Raw genomic sequence first — 18433 nt, forward strand, 5'->3', positions numbered from 1 at the left:
TGCTTTGGGTAATGTTCTGCTGGGAAACCTTGGGTCCTGCCATTCATGTGGATGTTACTTTGACACGTACCACTTACCGTAGCATTGTTGCAGACATAGACATTGTACTCCCTGATGGCATTGGCCTCTTTCAGCAGGATAATGCACCCTGCCACAAAGCAAAAATAGTTCAGGAATGGTTTGAGGAACACACTAAGTTCAAGTTGGTCTCCAAATTCCCCGGATCTCAAACAAGTCCGATCCATGGAGGCACCACTGCTTACAGGACGTAAAAGATCTGCTGCTAATATATTGGTGCCAGAGACCACTTCGGCGGCAAAAGAAGGATCTACATAATAGTAGGCAGGTGGTCATAATGTTATGCTGATCAGTATATATATATGTATATATATATATATATATATATATATACATGCATGTACATTTATATGTATGTATATATATGTGTACAGGGGGAACAAAATAGAAGTTAGAAAATATAAAAGATAAAAAGAAGAAAATAGAAAAAATGAGGAAAAGATGTCAGCAAGTGAGATGCAAAAAAATATATACTGTATTATAATCGGGGTCGTCTTATAATCAGACCTCAAATAGGTCTGACTATGAGACTAATATCCAGATCCCCCGCAGCGATGCAGGGGACCTGGATCCTCCTGTCTCCCCCCCCCCCCAACTTACCGGTACTTCTGAGTCTCAGGCGCCTAGTCCGGGCAGCGTGTAGAGCTCTACTCGATTCGCATAGAACTCTACACGTGTCCAGGCAGTGTGTAGAGCTCTGCTCGATTCACGTAGAGTTCTACATGCTGCCCGGACTAAGCACCGGGCAGCGTGTAGAGTTCTACGCGATTTGCGTACACAACTTCCGCTGCAGCCGGTAGGAGGTGCGGTTAGAGACGACTAAGATCCAGATCCCCTGCAGCTGCAGGGGACCTGGATCCTCCTGTCCCCCCCGCCCCACTTACCGGTGGTTCTGAGTCCCCGGTGTGTAGCCGGGGCAGTGTGTAGATGTCTATGCGATTCGCGTAGACAACTTACGCTGCAGCCGGAAGGAGGTGTGGCTAGCAGCGGGGGTTGTCTGCGTCCATCGCGCAGACCTTCCCCGGCTGTCAGAGATCAGAGTTCCCGGCACCGGTGTGGGGAATTCTCTCTGATAGTCGGGGAAGGTCTGCGCGATGGACGTAGACAACCCCCGCTGCTAGCCACACCTCCTTCCGGCTGCAGCGTAAGTGTAGACATCTACAGGCTGCCCCGGCTGCATGACGGGGGAGTCAGAAGCACAGGTAAGTTTGGGGGAGGGGCCGGGGGAGTGTTAAATGGGGGGCATAAGGCATTTCTGGAGGCAGAGTGTTCTATGAAATGCCTTTTAACCCCCTTAGTGCCACTCTGCATTCAGAAATGCCTTTTTAACGCTCTATACGCCACTCTGCCTCCTGAAATGCTTTAAACCCCCCTATATGCCACTCTGCCCCATAATATGCCTTTTAACCTACTTAATGCCAGAGTGGCATATAGGGGTATAAGGCATTTCTGGAGGCAGAGTGGAACATAGGGGGTCAAAAGGCATATCATGGGGCACAGTGGCATATAGGGTTAAAAGGCATATCATGGGGCACAGTGGCATATAGGGGGTATAAGGCATTTCTGGGGAAGATGTGCATAACTGGGGGGGGCAGGTTGAAAAATAGAAGGAAATAAAACCAAAATATTTTTCTCAATCATAGCTTTTATTAAAAAAATTAATATTCAGATTTGGGGGGTCGTCTTATAATCAGGGTCGTCTTATAATTGAGCAAATACGGTAGTTTATATGTGAAGAATTTGCATTGTTGTATTGAATTACTACAGCATTGTAGATATTTCATTACTCATTTCATTATAAACTCTCAATGCAATGATATTATTCATAAGCGTACTTCATAGGCATGATCAACACAAAACCATTACTCCACGTATCTACAAATCAATAGAACTATAGAAAAGTCTATTGATTTCAGTTTCGCCAAAGAAATCAAGGACAGGGAGAATCAGCATTACCTGTGATACTACCTTTTGTCCTATAATTTACATATTGCTGGTCACCATGATGAAGTCCTACATACTTGAAAGACATACCTGGCTTATCTCATTTCCACAACCTGTTTTTTTTTTAAAATAAACATAAATATATTTTGTTTAGAATAAAAGCCCACAATATAAAGCTACTGCAGAACCAATTTTTGTGTTCACTGTTGCTTCTTCTTATTACATTTCATGTCAGTGCAATTTTGTTGTTTGTCTCGGGTGTACTGATTAAACTATTGACTGTACACAAATACTATGCCTGTATATGCTTGCTTATTACTTTTTTACATATTACCTTAAAGGAATTACAGTTTGTCCTTGGTGCCTTTATTGATATAGCAACAAGGCCAGACTGTCGATCATGAGGTGGCCTAGGCACTTTAAGGCCAGCGGCCTCCTGATGACATAGGTGTGGATGAGGGTTGAATATGTGTGGCCATAGGTTTTTTGTTTTCCGTTGTGCCAGCTATCCAGTCCGGACCTGCATACCATTCTTTCCCCCTTGGGCCTCAACAAAAATGTTGAAATTCTATTCAAATTATTATTAAGGCACACACTTTTTTTTTTTTGATGTAAGTTATCTAGAAGGTTTTATGCACTCATTCTACTAATATGAAACCAGTGTATATTATAGTGTGATTTTATTCTCACTTATGTAGGGTATTGCTAGTGGATAAATATATTCACAGTCCATACATATACTGCTGATTATTCACTTCTAGGGACATACTGAAAATCAGTTGCTAAATTACAAAACCCAAAAGGACATATCACTTGGTATCATGTTCCTTTGTTTTTTGGAATTAAAATGCTACTTCTCTGTTGGCAAATTCATATCTTAATACCCATATATAATATATATAATGTAATAATTTAAATAAATGCATTTTATCATTGGCCATGTTTTCCATATTGATGAGCATCCCAGATAAAATATTGCCCTGCAGTATGTGGGATGTATAGACTCATTGAGGGGAACCAATTAGTTGGTCATACATTATCCATACTGCAGGGCATCTGGTTTGGTCAACAATATGTAAAAATTATATGTGCCCTGGAAAACATGGCTGGTGTGGTCACCCTACTCTCAGTATATAATGATAGCAGTTATGTTGTACCACCATCATGCCTGGCTCAGTGTATAGTGAGAGTAGTTATGATGTTTCACTGTGATGTCTGCCTCAATATATAATGATAGTAGTTATGCTGTTTTAAAGTGTAACACACACCAACACACGTGCTCACTAACACTCACACTTGCACCAAAATATTTACATATCTATGCTCAGTTGCTTACACACAAACATTTACACATCCATTTCTACACGCACACACATGCACAATCTTACACAGACTTTCAAATACACATCCATGCTCAAACACCCTTACATGTACACATCCATAATCACACACACTTACACATACACATACATGCTCACAAACACACATACACATCTGTGCTCACACAAACACACATACATGTCTGTGCTCACACACATATCCATGCTCGCACACATACGCGCTCACACCCATATAGACATACATGCTCACACACACTTACATACCTAGCATAACAGCCAAAGGCTTGAATGAATCAATAAAGCTGGTTAAGATTTCTGTTCATGAGTCTACCATATGCAAAACATTGGACAGGCATAAAGTCCAGGGCAGGACACCACAGAGGAAGCCGCTTCCCTCCAATTTAACATCACTGTTCGTCTGAAGTTTGCCAAAGAGCACCTTGACACTCCACAACACTACTGGTAATATGTGTTTTGGACTGATAAAACTAAGGTTGAATTGTTTGGAAAGAACATGCAGCACTATGTATGGAGTAAAAGAGGGCACCACATGCCTACATGAAAGCACCATTCCAATGGTAAAGTATGGCTGAGGGAGCATCATGAAGTAGGGCTACTTTGCTGCCTTGGGGCCTGGAAATCATCAAGGGGATAATGAACTTCCCAGTTTATCAAGGCATCATACAGGGTGGCTGTCCACCAGCTGAAGCTCAGTAGAAGTTGTGTAATGCAGCAGGGAAATGATCCTTTAAAGCATCAAAGTAAATCTACTACAGAAAGGTTGATAACATAAAATCTAACTCTTGGAATGGCCCAGTCAGAGCCCACACCTTAACCCACACCAGACACCCAATGTATATGGCTGAGCTTAAGCAGTTCTATAAGGAAGACTGGTCCAAGACTTGAACGTTGTGCAGGTTTGATCTGCAGATACAGGAAGTGCTTATTGCTGCCAAAGGAGGTTCAACCAGTCATTAAATCCAGTGGTTCGCTTATTTTTTCCCACCAAAACTGTGAATGATTAATGGGTATGTTCAATAAAAGACATGAAAGAATATAATTGTTTGTGAGTTATTAGCTTAAGCACATTGTATATCTATACTTGTGACTTAGAAGCAGATCAGATGTCTAGTAGATGCAGACAGACAAAATGTATTAATGGCCTGTGTATTTTAATTTTAGCCATAATTTTTATAGCCTTGACCTGCTTAACAGGTAAACTCATGCTCAAGCTCATCTGTCACACTGCTAGCATTATGGGTGATTTCTTTTCAGGCACAGGGCTCAAATGATTATTGTCCTCCTTATGATTTTGTAGATTTTTGTACCAATAGTATCTTAATTTGTTTTAACTACCATATGTTTCTTGAAGGTATTTGCAAATTAATCTGAACATAAGAGCAAAGGTCTTAAATCGTAAATAGAATTTTCAGATTGCATTGCCAATATGATAATCTACAAGTCTGCTTGGAAACAACAGAAAAATACAACTATTTAAACTTTTTCCAGTGTAAACTACTAGATTGTACATTGACTGGTTCACAGAGTAAACCATCTTGGAGATATTTTGTAACCTTTTAGATGTCATTCATGTAACACTACTGGGAACTGCCAGCCGGTTTAAGGTCTCTAGGCGGCGTGTACCTGGGGGCACATTCATAGCAAGGGGTGCGCCCATGACACGCAACTAGGGGCAGGGCAGACGAGATGCTAAATTCACAAATCCAGAACCCCAAAGCAGAGACACCTATACTCAGTGTCTTTTACAAATGCCTATACCAGAGCCACCACACTGTTGGGATCCTCAAAGTGCCTGTCCTCTTGTGGCTCAATCCCTTGCTAGGTGATTCAGGACGATGAACTTCTGTGATGTGTGCTCCTGGGTGACAGGAATCATGAGAGTACACCTATTTAGCTGGTATTTTATGATTCAGTGAATCATAACAATGCCAGCTAGCTTAAGATGAATGCTAATGCTCATGCAGGGAGCCTCCTCTGAGGCTCTGCCAGAGGCTCTGGCTGGGGAGATCAAAAGATGCCCCCTAACCAGCTTTCTCTCTGTAGGGGCAGGCAGCATGCCAGAGAGCATGGGGAGTGTGGCCAGACTAAGAGGAGCCCTGACTAAAAGGTGTCCTGGCTGACCGGAAACTTGAGACTCTGAGAGGAAACCAGTGTGGGCACAATCTGCGTGCTGGGCAAGTCCTGTAGGCGCTATCTGGGTGCTGGGGCAAGTCCTGTAGGTGCAATCTGGGTGCCAGGGCAAATCCTGTGGATGCAATCTGGATGCTGGGGCAATTCCTTATGCGTGTAATCTGGCTGCTGGGGCAAATCCTTATGCGTGTAATCTGGCTGCTGGGGCAAATCCTTATGTGTGTAATCTGGCTGCTGGGACAAATCCTATGGGTGGACTCTAGGTGGTGGGGCAAGTCCTGTGGTTGCACTCTGGGTGCCGGGGCAAGTCCTTATGTGTGTAATCTGGCTGCTAGGGCAAATCCTGTGGGTGCAATCCAGGTGCTGAGGCAAGACCCAATGTGTGCTATCTGGGTGCAATCTTGGTCCTTGGGCAAGTCTTTTGTGGGCAATAAGGGTGTTTGTGCAATTTGGGTGCCCGTGCTGTCCTTTGTGGTGTGCCACCTGTGATCTAAGCCTGCAATTTAGGGTTAACATGCATTATTTATTTGATTCATACCGTCAATGCTAAGTTTGCATGTGATTTTTCAGTTGACTTATACCTGCAAGGCTGGGTTTGTGTGTTATTCAGTTGCTCTATATCTGCAATGTTGTGTTTCCACTTAATTATTTAGTTGATCTATCCCTGAGGGTTTGTATGTGTTATGCAGTTGATCTACACCTGCTATACTGATCTTGCATGTCTTATTTAGTTGATCTATACATGCAATACAGGGTTTGTATGTATTATTCAGTTAACCTGTTTATCTATACCTGAAATGGAGCCCCATCTAGTTTCTCTATTTTTGTTTTAGTGAGAGATTTGCAGCACAGTGCTTTGAGCCAGCCTGAATGTATTCAATGCTTATCAGCGCTAAAACCCTAACCTATTTGTATTGCAAATTGCTCTTTGTGTGGTAATCTGAATTCCAGGAGACACAGGGGCTCATACCTCAATTGAAACCTCACTAGAAAAGACTAGAAAAGACACTAAAATGTGTAATATGCCTGAAGAAAGACCTAAACTGAAGCTTGCAAGATAATTAATATTTTGCATTTGTTACCTAATAAAGGTATCACTTCTCCAACTAACTACAAAACAGAGAGAAGAAGGAAGACAGGAATTTTTATCAGTCGAGGTGATGTCCTTAACATAAGAGATAGGGTTCCTTTTAACTGTATCACTGCCCTTGGCGTGATATTTTTCAAATTATGTCAGCAAGCACAAAACATGTTCAGCCCAAAAGATGTTGCCTATATAACTTTTTGGTATTACACTTGCTGTCTACACCTTTACTTAGTAAAACTAGAGTGGTAGATTTGAGGAATATTCTAATGTTGGGAAGGTCAAACTAATCGGTTTTGGGATTATCATCAGCACAAGTTCAAAAAAGCTGCAAAACTGGGCAGCAAATTAAAAAAGTATTACATAATATAATAGTAGTTCTGGATCTGTAAAATGAAGAACTACATTTTTCAGCTTTTAAATTGTGTTCCTTTTTGTTGAGTTTGATAGTACCTCATGAGCATACAAATGGGGCTTATAATGTTACTGATTCGTGTAAATTAGTTTTAATTCATACAATATAAAATGTTAAATATAATGTATTGTAATTAACCTTTGTTTCAGAAAGTTCTCTGTGCTATAGGCTGATGGGCTAAAACACTGGAATAAGCAGTAGAATGATGTTCCCTTATTCTTTGGAAAATACTTTATATTTGGGGATATTACCATCAATATCTTAGGTGTTCCTATGTGTTTAATTTTTTGTATGTGTACAATTGTGCATGTTGTGTCATGATTTGATCTTGCAAATTAATAAGCACCCCTATATTGGTTGAATTTTTACACATTTACATTAGTATGAAATTAAATAAAAATCTTCCTATCTAGAAAATAGAGATAGTCTTATATAGCTAGTGAAATGCATATCAATTAGTTTAATATAAAACAGTGATAAATGGGTAAATGGAATTCACAGGCATACTTTGCAAATACAGAAGCCAGAATAATTAGAATTTTCAGTCACGGCTGTTGAAAGAGCAGGTTGGAGAGGAAAGTTATTCAATGTATCATTTATGATAAATATAACCCTGGTACCACTAGCATATTGTCTAATTAACCATAATGTAGTTTTTATATAAAAAGAAACAGTAAGGCATTTATCACAATAAATGAAGTCCAGACAGATACCAAAAATCCGTATTTGCTCGATTATAAGACGACCCCCCCAAAATCAAAATATTAATTTAGGAAAAAAACAAAAAGCCTGAATATAAGACTACCGTATAGGAAAAACATTTTACTAGTAAATATTAATTAATGTAAACTATTTTTTCATATTTAATAAAAGCTATGATTGAGAAAAATATATATTTTTTATTTCCTTTTATTTGCCAACCTGCCCCCCCCAGTTATGCACATCTGCCCCCAGGCTTGCCACTCTGCCCCCAGAAATGCCTTATACCCCCCTATTTGCCACTCGCCCCTTGATGTGCCTTTTAACCCTCTATATGCCACTCTGCCTCCAGAAATGTCTTCTACCCTCCTATATCCCACTGTGCCCCATGATATGCCTTTTAACCCCCTATATGTCCCTCTGCCCCATGATATGCCTTATACCCCTATATGCCACTCTGGCATATAGGGGGTTAAAAGGCATATCATGGGGCTGAGTGGCATATAGGGGGTTAAAATGCATATCATGGGGCTGAGTGGCATATAGGGGGTTAAAATGCATTTCTGGAGGTATATATATATATATAACTGCTAACAGCAATCACACTCCTATCAAGCCAAGGCAGCCAGTACATGCTGGAACCTGGGGATGATAGTAGTGTGATTACAGCCTCCCTATGCCATGCTACCACCACCACCCCCCTTGCACATCCATGCTATCACACACACACTCATTCACAAACATTTAAATACTCATTCATTCCATTAATCACACATACTTCACACATTAATCACAAAAACCCTCCCCCACCCCCTTACCTGAACTGCAGATCTCCCACTCGCAGACTTCTGCAGGGGCCCGACTGTGCGAGCAACTTCTCTGGCCCCGCCCCCAGAGGAAGGAGGTAGAGTTATGTGAGGACTGTGCTAGCTTCCTGTTCTCCTGCAGCTAGTAGGAGCGACGCTGCTCGCGACCAAAGCACGGTAAGCAGCCTGGCCCCAGCAGAATGAGGTCTGATTAAAAGACGACCTCGATTATAAGACGAGGGGTATTTTTCAGAGCATTTGCTCTGGAAAAAAACTCGTCTTATAATTGAGCAAATACGGTATTCTAGTGCATGGCATACAAACAGTGATATGTCTGTCACCCATTTAATGACAGACGAGAAACTACACATTGAAGTGCCTGGAAGAGAATTGTGGTGCTTAATCCCTTCAAGACCGGGACGTACCTGGTACTTCCTGGTCATAGGTCACCGCCAGACCGGGACGTACCAGGTACGTCATCGATGATGCACGATCCAGCGTCGCTATGAACGCTGGGATCGCGAGGGGATCTGGATCTTAGTCTCATAGTCAGACGTAGTTGAGGTCTGATTATAAAACGACCCCAATTATAAGACGAGGGGTATTTTTCAAAGGCATATCATGGGGCACAGTGGCATTTAGAGGGTTAAAAGGCATATCATGGGGCACAGTGGCATATAGGGGGTATAAGGCATTTCTGGGGCAGAGTGGCAAGCCAGGGGCCAGATGTGCATAACGGCAGGTTGAAAAAAAAGGAAATAAAAACAAAATATTTTTCTCAATCATAGCTTTTATTAAAAAAAAATTGTTCACATAGTTTACATGAATTAACATTTACTGGTAAAACTTTTTTCCTATAGGGTCATCTTATATTCAGGCTTTTTCTTTTTTTTCATAAATTAATATTCAGATTTTGGGGGGGTCGTCTTATAATCAAACAAATACGGTAATTATGCCAGTTATACTAGACTTGTGCATTTGGATTCGTACGAATTGCAAATTTACAAGGCCCCCCCACAAATCGGATGAAAACAAAGCAAAAAACTTCATGAAATTCATGGGTCCACCACTCACACTCATCTTCTATCTTCTCCCTTTTCTTCTCTCTTTTAAATTCTATCTTTAATATTCAATCCAATATCTTCTTCTGCTTCTCCGTGGACATAACCTGGCTGGAGCTTCCACTAAAATGGCGGTGCTTGTGGTGACATCCTCCAATTGGGGAAGATGATGTCACCACAAGGGCGCCATATTGCCCTCAGTTCACTTAAGGGCAAAATGACATCCTCTCCCCAGATTGGAGAATTTGGCCGAAGTTCCTGTCGTGTTATATATGCTGAGATGGGGACAAAGAAAGCAGATTGAAGATATACAGTATCTCACAAAAGTGAGTACACCCCTCACATTTTTGTAAATATTTTATTATATCTTTACATGTGACAACACTGAAGAAATGACACTCTGCTACAATGTAAAGTAGTGAGTGTACAGCCTGTATAACAGTGTAAACTTGCTGTCCCTTCAAAATAACTCAACATACAGCCATTAATGTCTAACACCTTGGTAACAAAAGTGAGTACACCCCTAAGTGGAAATGTCCAAATTGGGCCCAAAGTGTCAATATTTTGTGTGGCCATCATTATTTTCGAGCACTGCCTTAACCCTCTTGGGCCCTTTGTTTGTTTTTGTTTGTTTTTTGTTGTCATTAACTGATATATAATATCAGCACTGGAATTTTCATCTTTCATAAAACATTTATACCTAGAATGATTGCTGTACATGGTTCAATATAACCATGTGACCATACATACATGCCAATAAACAATAAGCTGTTCAGTTTTTAACAGTTTAGGAAGAGTTAAGTTCTGTACTCTGTGGCCTACTTTTCAAATATAAATGCTATTAGAGGTCTGAACTGCTTGCAAAATTTAAGCTGGAGACAATTTTGGAAGGCTGGGCGGACTGGATGGGCTGAATGGTTCTTACCTGTTGTAACTTTCTCTGTTTCTATGTGTTGCAAAATGTTGGGGATCATCTGACCTTTTCCATAGGTATACAAATAAAATAAATAGTTGGCCTAATTTTGTAAAATAGCTTTCGCAAAGAAAACTGTAGATTGATCCTGACATGTTGCAGTCTAAACCCAGTATGAAGGGCTTATATGCTATAGACATGTACAGCATGCCAATGGGATCATTGCTCTTCTGAGCCACTATCTATGAAATGCATTGAGGATAGGGTGTATACACCTGGGCCTGTGCATCTACCTGGTTCAACTGACTAACCAGGTTTTATTTATATAACATGGTCAGATTACCAGAATTAAGTGTACCAATGTCATTTCTTATTGGAAACCTGCAGAGAAGCTTAAAAGAATGAGCATAGTTTGCTTTGCATAGATAATAGGGGTCTATTACTCCTCTTCATGTAGCTAACTAGTTAAATAAGCTCAAATCTAAATAATACATTTGATTAAATGAAACAACATATCATGTTTTTTTTGTTTTAAACATTTGAAGAATGTGGATAAAATCTAAAAAATGTTTTCTTATGTTCTGAATGTTGTTGAGGGTTTAGAGATAGGGGAGAGAGGCCATGGAAGGGTTTAAGAACGATTCACATAAAAAAAAAAATTTGAGGACGACTCAATTAAGCAGTTGGTACTTTTTCCATAATATATCTATATTAATGTTATACTAATATGTGAAACCGACACGCACTCTTTTTAATCCCCTGGGTTTACAATGTGATGGACATTCTTCATCAGAAATTATCGTGCACAGGCAACCAAAAGGGGGCTCTTCAGATGTTGTTAACAGGTATTTAGCTATCTGATGCCTACCCTTGCTCTAGAACTAATGTTGTTTGATTCTTTAATTCTGTAAATATCTACTAAAATAGTGTATTTCCCTGTTTGAAAATATATCCTGATATCATGTGGCGTGTGATATTTGTTGTCTGGCATCTTGAAGTTACTTTAGTTTTGCTTCTAGGATCATCAGAACTATCTTGCGCATAGGAGGTAGGTGTATTGTATTGTTGCTCATTATGACCCAAGTGAACTTGCAAATGAGTTTGAGCCAGCTCAGCTGAACCCGATGTCTGCTTACTTATTCTGACTATGTCATTTATATAATAGGCATCAATAACATGATTGACCCAATAGCTCAAGCCATTGAAGCTTTTTCAATCTGTTTAAGAATATGGCTGCGCAATACCAGCCACAAATGTTGCATATGACAGATAGGGATCAAACAGTATTTTTGAGGATAGGCAGTACACCCTGCAGAGGCTAAGACAGAGTCTACTGGAGTATGGGTCTTAAATACGTCCCATCAATGACTTGTTTTGTTATGCAACATAACCTAGCCAGGAACTCTTTGTATTTTGTGTATCTCAGAAGTATTCATATCTTGAGTGCTTCTTCTACAGAATGTTCTGTATGCTAACACAAGGAAACAAAATTTTGTTCAACTTTGTGTGCCCTACATAATCTGTACAATGCAATCATTTCCAATTATGAAATATTGCATAAGACTTTATTTATGAAATATTGCGCAACCGGAACAAGACAATTTTAACATTTAGTCATAAGATTTTTCAAAAACTTTTTGCAAGAGGATCAGAGTAATAAACATGGAAGAAAAATATGGAAAGATCACTGTAATTAATATTAAAGTTATTGGAGTTGCAGTTCATAACAAAATAAGTTGGGTCCAGTATTATTAAAGTACTTTCACCAGCCCAGATATTATTGGTAAACACTACATAAGCTCTGCAAAACTTTTACAAAATTAACAGAAGAGCAAGTTTTTTTTCCCAGGCACATTATTCGTTTTCAACAGAGTTCAGTATACTTCCTAACAACATCCTTTCCTGTGGCTTTTTACTCCTAATTTGAATAAGATTCATTTTCAGGGAAGATTTAAAAAAGTAGGAAAAATGTAAGACACGCACGCAAATCAAAATTCACATGTGATTATCGAAAGGCTGAGAAACAGATCTTTATAAACCGTCCTGTATTGTTTCAAAATCTAAAACTTTAAAACATTATACAGAAAGTGGCGCAAGCAAACACTGCCTTAAGGCAACTTTGGTTGATACCATAATGAGTTTGAAGGGCAGTGGTCAATAGGGAAATACATTAAACTAGTTTTCTTTGCCAAACTGTACGTGTCATTCAACTTTATTTCTAGAAAACCTCTCTAGCTTTTACAGCACAGTAAGCAGTTAAAAAATGCTTTACGTCAAGAAAATGTTTATTTAGGTTTTGTCTGTCTAAAGTTATGCCTATAGCATTTTTCAGAAGATGAACTTGATGATACATTTCTCTTAATTTGTCCAATCTTGTCTTTGATGGAATTTGATGCATTTCTCAAACCACCTCTGAACTAGAGAAGAGATTTTTCATTTTTCAATTTTGGGAATGGTTTACGTGAAGTCTTTTTATGAGGAAAAATGAATTTTCTACCCCTTGTGTTTATTAGTGTGTCATGTCTTTGGAGCTGATGAGTAATACTCTGCTAAAGATGAGCTTAACCATCTTGAAAACTAGATGTATTCCCTTTCTTTCACCGCAGTGATGTTCTTTGGATATGAATGCACAAAGCTTGCCTCAGCTTTCATGGTTGTGTTCGTTGTTAAAGTAACCTAGATGCACAAGAATGCCAGTGATTTTTCCCTTCTAAATATAGAGACAACGATCCAGTGATTAGTTAGCTAATTAGAACTCAAGTTACTTTTAATTACTTCTGTGGTGTCAGTCCAGTTTGTTAAGTCTCTTCATCAATATAAACAGGGCTGGAAGGCATTGTCAAACTGGACAGAGAATTTTAGGAGCCAGCTTAATATGTTTTTAGAAGTTGGAAAGAATATCCTTAATTCATCAAAGGTGGAAATTCTGTCAGAGTTTCAGATTTCTATTCTTTGTGCCACCCAGCGTGGTTTATTGGCTAGTTGGCTAGAAAATGATGATATCCTGTTGCCACAGACAGCTTTTCTATCTGTTTGCACCCTTGTCAGTCATGTTGCCTAGTCGGTTCCAAATTGGAAGAAACTGAAAAACAGGCAGTAGACACCCAAATACCTAAATGGATTCTACATTTGGCTGTGTGACAAGAAATACAATGTATACCTGATGGTCTGTAAAAAACCTCATGCTGACCGTCCCTCTTGTGTCTGGCATGAAAGTAATGTGTATCACTATCAGATGTCCACATTCACCAACCTACTTTGTAGATTTGTCAATCTCCTGCCCTTGAACAGCCTTCATTCAGAACAAGGCTGGTTGAATGGCAGCCCACATAGACTACGACTACTCCACTTCCCACGACATACCTGTGTCCCTGATTCACTCTGAGATGTTCAATGAAGACTGGAGCACACTGGGGAAACTCATTGTTTTCCCATAGTTTCGAATATAATTGGAAAAGTTGAGGTCTATTTTGAGCTGCCTAACAGGACAATATACCTTAAGATACACTGGCTACCAGGTAGGGCATACAGACTGTTACCTACTAGGCCATTGTTACAAGAAAACAGCACAAATATGATTTTTCCCATAGTCTAAAATATTAGTGAAAAGGAGGACAAGACTGAAGAAACTTCCTGGCAACTTCCACTACAGGGCCCCATACTAATCAGGCACGAGCCCCCCTCCCCTTCTTCGTATATATATATATATATATATATATATATATATATATATATATATATTATATTGCCATATTACTAGCCTATTTATCAAAAGTGAAATACTTCCATATTATTAATTTCATCCCTTTCCTCTTTTGCTGTACTCCTTATGAGTCAGATCATTTGTTTATAGCACTGCAGTAGCATAAACTTGGAACTGGAATTTTTCTTGTTGGTGTAAAAGATAACCTGGTGGTGGTAGGCCTGGTGGTACAACTAGTGTCATACTACAACTAATATTTTTATTTAACACATTTTATATGAATGTCAACTGAAGGAAAGTGAGACACTCGCAATATTTTGGGGAGCCAGAGACTGTTCTGTGACATGGTATCAATAGGAATATTAAAGTCAAATTAGGAACAAGAGAAAGAGGATATTTCAGAAGTAGGGGAAATATAACTCCAGATGGACATTGTACAAGCAGAACAAATGAGCACCAGCTAGAAATTGGCTGGACCTTTATTAGGGTTGTTTAGAGTCAGTGTGAATGCGTTGGGCACTATGAATGTCCTGAAGTGCTTTTGAAGAGTTCTTTTAGGTGCTGGGGTCATGTTAATACCGTTAATATTGCCCATAGAAAGTTAAGGTTACCAGCTAATCTTCTTCCCTGCACCAAAATAAGTCCAGTTACTGTGCACCAAAAATTCCTGAAATTCGTGATACAAATGCCATGGAAAGCAATGGGAGCTTCTGATTATTTTGTCTGCATGGGGTTTTGCCAAAGAATATCTTTTTATAAATAAAGGCATGTATGACTTAGAGTCCTAAATCTAACCTAAACATCAAAAGCAGTATTCTATTCAAATAAAGAAATATTTAAAAAAGGTATAGTTATCTGTTAACAATGAGTATTTGTGATACTCATTGTACTTCCTTACATTTATGGGCATGCACTCTCATGCACAAAATAATTGACCTTTATCTGCATATGCATGTATGCATGGAATCCTCTATTGAACTGGACTTGGAAATGCTTTTGACATTGTTTTTTTGGCCAGCTAAGTCACCTGAATTCAGTCGCCTTGATGAAATCTATTCATATGTAAAGACAAGAAGCAGCTTTTCTATGAAGCATATCCTAATTCATAGACGGCTATCATTGTTTCTTAACGGTGAATCAGGTTTACCCTGCACACAATGTAAAAGTAGTGTCTGCCAGAATGCTCCTTATTTGGAAGGAGATCAACTGAGATAACCTTAGGTTACACTTACAAAAGGTTGTGCATCAACGTAAACTGACTTCAACTCGTAGAATGGCATTTGCCCTGTAGCAGAATCAAATACACTTAACCAGCAAACCTTGGGCGTAGACTGGCAGAGGTACAAACAGGTATTATGCCTTCCTTTTATTATATTTTATAATAAGACTTCTCACCATAATAATAACTACAATTCTACTTGTCACAGTTATTCAGCATAACTTGTGACACTTTTTTGAAAATTTTACATATACATCTCCGTAACAGTAATTATTAATAAATATTTAAATAATCATGATATCTGCAAAATAGATCACATTTTTTTAAACAATTGCATTGCAACTGGATTTGTGTATGCAATTTTTATTTTTTTTGCGCCTGTTTCTCACTTATACATATTAACCCTCTCATTTCCAGACAGGCAGTTATCATGACAGTAATTGTCCTATTTAAAGAAGCGAATGAAGTTGAAGGAAAATAATTGTGGAAACAGCAGTGGACGGCAGGCAAGATGAATAAAAAAAACATTTTAGGGTCATCTAATCTATATTAATGACAACTTGTAGGTGAAAGTATCATTTATTTTTATTTTTTTCAAATGTGATGCATTGTCCAGACTATCTTTAATTTAAATGTAATCCATCAGAAAGCATAATTAATAAACCCCCAAAGTTAAACAACTACGTGTATTATTTGATTCTCTGTGGGCGGCTGTGCATGCTGACTTAGTTTGTAACGTTTCATATATTTTTTTGCAGGCTATGGATACTCTTGGGAACATTTGGGAAGTATGTTTAAAATTAAAAAAATAAAGATTTATTACCAAAAATTGTATTGTTATCAGCAAAAAAATATTGTTTTTAGATTTTTAAATTATGTGTCAAAAGTCTGATTTACTAATAAATGTTTACTATGCCAGATGCGACCCCTTTGAACTGTATGTGAAATGTGAATATCCAAACAGTAGCAATGCAGGAACTGTGTTAGGAAGAACAAACTAATTTAACCCAAATCAGTTGTAATATACAAGATATTACTTAACTTTAAATACTTTATAATACATTTCATCACCTTACGTTTCTCCTATGGACCTTTTACATAAATATTTATGAATGTTGTAAAAAATAATGAAATAGGTAAACTTTCATATATTTCCCTTTTTAATATTAAAATAATTGGTTATTACATCGTGCTTTATAATCCACTATGCAAAAGTAAAATGTTTACAAAAAAATGCGTGATCATTTCCTAGAAATAAAATTTGTTTGTTAAAGGTAAAGATGGTGTCATTTTCTTTCATAGTTGTTGCTTGCACAATACTTAAGAAAATAAAACCCAATACGGGGATATGCATCTTCTTTTTTGCAATGACAATGCAAAATCTCAGCATATAAACTGTCAAAGTTGCTGATAACATTCTCATAATTTTCTAAAAACCAGTTCTACAGGGAGAATGGGCGAGGCATAGGATGATGCTAATATTGCAAGTGAAATGACTTTTCACCTGCTTTACAATGTGATTGCCTGGAAACAGGTCAGACGACTTGACCATTCTAGAGCTATATAAGCAAGGTGCACACTGTGTTAAGTAATCTTGATCTACAAAGGAAGGGACGCATCCATCTCTGGATCAGGATAAGATTTTTACATAACCGGTGAGATTATATTTTGCATTTTGTAATTTATACAAAGAATGATAGGGATCTATTGGATCACTCAACGTGATGGTAAAATATTCAAGTTTGTATATTAATATGGTATATCAATTTTCCATTTATTTTTATATACCATCGTAGGTTTTGAGATTTGTTTAGAATGGTGTGTCAAATGTTGAAAACATAGTACACCACAAGGATCTATTGGATCACTCAACGTGATGGTAAAATATTCAAGTTTGTATATTAAGATGGTATATCATTTTTCCATTTATTTTAATATACCATTGTAGGTTTTGAGATTGGTTTAAAATGGTGTGTAAAATGTGGAATACATTGTATACCACAAAGTTGTATTAAATGCAAAAAAATCCCCACTATTTCTTTGAAAACTGAAATCTTTAAGTCAGATAGATTTAAAAGCTTAAGATCTGTATAGACAAAAATCCTGATATTTTATAGTATTACATTGACTCACTAGCTTTTACTTTCCAAGTTCTCGCCTTTACAGCCAGTTACAGTTTATATATTCAATTTTTTATGCTTTTTGTCACAGTTTATATGTTCAACTTTTGATGCTTTTTGTGTATTTTATAAACTTAAATCCATGTATTGCTTGTTAACTATTTATTAGAAAAGGGTGGCGGAAACAGCTGCCTCTACTGCTCTTATTTAAAGTTTTTGGGCAACTACCAGAATCTTTGTGTGCTTTAGCTGCACCTCTGTATATAGCCACTAGTGTGACTAGGGTAAAAAGGCTTGAGCAGCATAAACTAACTTGGGTCTTCCTGTCCTTCTTTCATAGGCTTTCTTTTCAATCCTATTCTGTAAATGTATTTGAAACTGGATGGTACACTTTCAGGGTGTTGGTTGTCAAATGTTTTAAATTTGATTCATTACTGGGTCACTAGAGTGGAATTACTCCCAGGCTCAATATTGCCACTACATGGTTATGTGCAATATTTGGAAGTTGTAATTGTTATGTTTCTACTGATTCATTGTAAGTAATTATTGCTATAATTTAAGGGCATGGCAATACTTATTACAAATTTAAGTGTGTAGTTAAGTATATATAATAAATAAATATATATAGCCAGACACAATTTGTCAATAATAAGTGAAAGAATATAATATATCCAAGCAGAGACTAGACGAATGTCATAGTGTAGAATTAATTACTCACCAAATCAGATTGATGTGTTTATCTCCAAATCAGCTTTTGTTGAAATGTATTAAACATATTGAAAATCATCTTATACACCTGTTTACGACTTAGTTTATCTCTGCCCTACAATATACAACATGGATAAGAAATTAGGAGGTGAAGATTTTAAGAAAATAAGTTTAAGACATCTTTACCCATAG

This window comes from Sceloporus occidentalis, unplaced genomic scaffold (assembly GCF_023333645.1).
Source record: "Sceloporus occidentalis isolate IW3139 unplaced genomic scaffold, rSceOcc1.0.p SCAF_30, whole genome shotgun sequence".
NCBI lineage: Eukaryota > Metazoa > Chordata > Lepidosauria > Squamata > Phrynosomatidae > Sceloporus > Sceloporus occidentalis.